This window comes from Propithecus coquereli, unplaced genomic scaffold, assembly GCF_000956105.1.
Source record: "Propithecus coquereli isolate 6110/MARCELLA unplaced genomic scaffold, Pcoq_1.0 Scaffold6, whole genome shotgun sequence".
Taxonomy (NCBI): domain Eukaryota; kingdom Metazoa; phylum Chordata; class Mammalia; order Primates; family Indriidae; genus Propithecus; species Propithecus coquereli.
Window position 1 is genome coordinate 11,849,362 of NW_012151951.1, and position 3,057 is coordinate 11,852,418.

Genomic DNA, 3,057 nt, shown 5'->3' on the forward strand with positions numbered 1-3,057 from the left:
TTTTGCATTCATTGCTTTACTTATTTATTTTAGTAGTACTAAATTTATAAATTTATTCCAATTTTGAAATGATAGTCCCAAATCTACCTGATCGGTACTCATTTGGCACACTCTCCTCAATTCTGTTTATTAAATTACATCTTGAGTTAGGACAGAAATAATACAGCTTCCAGGCTTTAAAATGACTAAATTTAAACTGCCAAGAGGCATGATGTTGTCTGCACAAGACAACATTTTCCATCATTTACAGAAAGTTACATTTGGCATGTCAAGGGAAAAACAATCCCACAGCAGCAGCCATTTAAAACAAAAGAAGACAGCCACGATGATTCATGGAGCATATTTTAAATATTTCTGTTGAACAAAATGACTTAACCGATTTTTCTTCAAGGACGATGCTTCCAGATATCCTTATGCATCCTTTGGAAATATAAAGATCCTGAAACAGCATCTTCCACGTGAGACATCTTGAAAGATAGTATTTTGGGTTCAGAGAGTGACTTGAATGAATCACCAGTCCTTGTTAATCTACAGGGTCTGTTTACAGAGTGTGGTAATTTCGTTCTTTAGATTTGCTGAATTTATAAAGAAAGAAAACTATAGCCTGTACACCCAAGACGAGGACAATTCCTCCAGTGAAACTGGCTGCATCAAAGGTAGACTTCCTCTTAGGCTGTGAGGTTGGGCTTAAAGTGGTATTTGTTGTACCTGATGTGGGAACTGCGGTGGAAATTGTAGACGAGGAAGGCAGAGTTGTGGTTTCAGCTGGAGAATTGGTAGAATTGGTTGGCGCTGGAGCGGTAGTGGGCACGGAACAGAAGTCTGTCCTGTTCACCACATGACAATGACTAACTGTTGAATTATATGATCAGTAGCTCTCATCTTTATGTTCTATCCAAAAGCAGGCAGTATTAACGGTGCTAGCATTAAAACAGAAAACACAGCTGTCTCGGCTTTCACAGGTTTCTGGTACTGGAGTGGTTACCGGTTGGAGGGACATCACCAGGGTCGGGGTTATCTTGGTGGTAAAATCCACACACTTTTCCTGAGTCCACAAAAGCTCTGACCAAATCCCAGCTACCTCTCCTGCCTCACCCATGCCCACTCTCCCTTCTGCCCACTCTCCTCTGCCCACAGTAGCCTCTTTCTCTGCCTCACGTACCCCAAGCGCATTCCAGCCTCAGGACCTTTGCACTAGCTGTTTTCTTTGCCTTGAGTGCTCTTCCTCATCATCTTGGCATGTTGCACTTTTGTCTTGGCCTTCACATCTTAGTTTAAGATCACCTCTTCATAGAGGTTCTTAATTTTCCACACAGCATTTTCTGCCATCTGATATTTTGATCTTTAAAAAATCTTTGTCTAGGTATCATTTTCCCTCTACTATAGTAGAAAGCGGGCTCCATGGGAACAGGGATCTGTCTCTCATATTTGCTGAATCCTTAGTGTCTATGAATATAAAAGAGCCTGGCTTATAGGGGGCACACAATGAATATATGTGAGAGGCATGAAAGGCACTTAAATACTTTTTGTTAAATTGATTTGTCTTCCTCTACCCATGGGTGAAAATAGCCTGTGAGCTTCAGGGATGAAATACACGGCTCCCAACCTTGATGGGTTGGCTGGAGAGCAGTGGAGTGAGGAGGTAAGGAGGCAGATCAAAGACTGATTGTCAGACGGCAAAGATGGGAAGATACCAGGACACGGACTTGTACCTTCATGGAACCACCAACCGACAAAACTTGTGACTTTGGCAGGACTTAATCACCAGACTTAATCACTGCTGAGAGGAGTGGGGAGACTCTGTCCTATCCCTAACACTTCAGGTTGTTATTGCTTCCATAAGCAATTTGTGAGCACCTCCCATAGACTATTCTACCCTTTGGAGCCTCTGCACTAGGAACTTGATTTATGGATATCTGTGTAATTAAATGAAATAGTGTCCAGCACATTACAACTATTCAATAAGGAGGAGTTTCATGATCCCTTGCCTGGGTGTAACCATCCCTGTCAGGGTGCCAGGAGGGAAGGGTGGAGCCTTCCTGGCTACTGGAAGGTGAGGGTGTGAAGTGTCATCCAGATGGGAAAGGAATGTTGATCAGGCAAAGCCACAGTGCCGGTTATGAACATCTTGCACCACCTGCACAGTGCTCCTCAGGGGCCCTGGGTCCAGCAGGTGTTGGCGTTCTCTCTTCTATTGTAAATATTTAACCATGTAAGATGCTGAGGCTACCAATCACTGCCAGTGACAGGCAAAATCCTAAGCCACAGATGTTGTCCTCTGCCCCTCAGGTCAGGGAGAGCTGGGGCTATAAACTGGGATCCTTGAGACTTCAGAGAGCTTGAAAGTTGTGCATTTCACCGACTGACTTGTTTTGTCTGTAACAAAGTACTCGGCCTCAGAATTTATCCTTTCCCTTCTGCACTCGCTCGTATATATTCATACACTGAGCACCTGCTATGGTCCAGGTTCTGCACTAGGTGCTTGTGATATATCAGTGGATAAAACAGACAGAGACCCCCGCCTCGTGGAGCCAACATTCTACTGGAAAATAGAGACAATAAACAATAAGCATAGTATATATGTTAATTATACATGTAATATGTGTTATATACTATATATAGTATTAATATGCATCATATATTATATATACATATATAACATGTTATATATCAGATATGCCTATGTAATGTGTTATATATGTATATAATGTACGTTATATATTATATACACATATATAAATACACACACACACACACACATGTATATAAAAGAAGGTGATGGGCCCGTAGATGAAAAGCAATGGGTTGTAAGGGGGGGCAGGAGTGTGCGGAGTTGGGATGGGCAGGTTGTGGTATTAAACAGAGTAGGCTGGTTAAGCGCCATTGAAAAAGTGAGCTTTCGTCAGTGTCTTGAAGGAGGTGGGGAATTCGTGAAATGGGCATCTGAAGGGAGAGAAGTACAGGCAGAGAAAACAAGCAGGCCCACGGGGAAAGTGCGCCTAGGCTGTTGGAGGAACAGAAATGCCAGTGTGGCGGGAGCACAGGGAATGAGGAAGA

General features: G+C 42.9%; 1 pseudogene; it reads right to left on the bottom strand.

Annotated features, from left to right (window-relative positions):
• Nucleotides 1-541: 541 nt before the first annotated feature.
• LOC105822198 lies at nucleotides 542-1,000 on the bottom strand (annotated as a pseudogene).
• Between the last annotated feature and the right edge of the window lie 2,057 nt (nucleotides 1,001-3,057).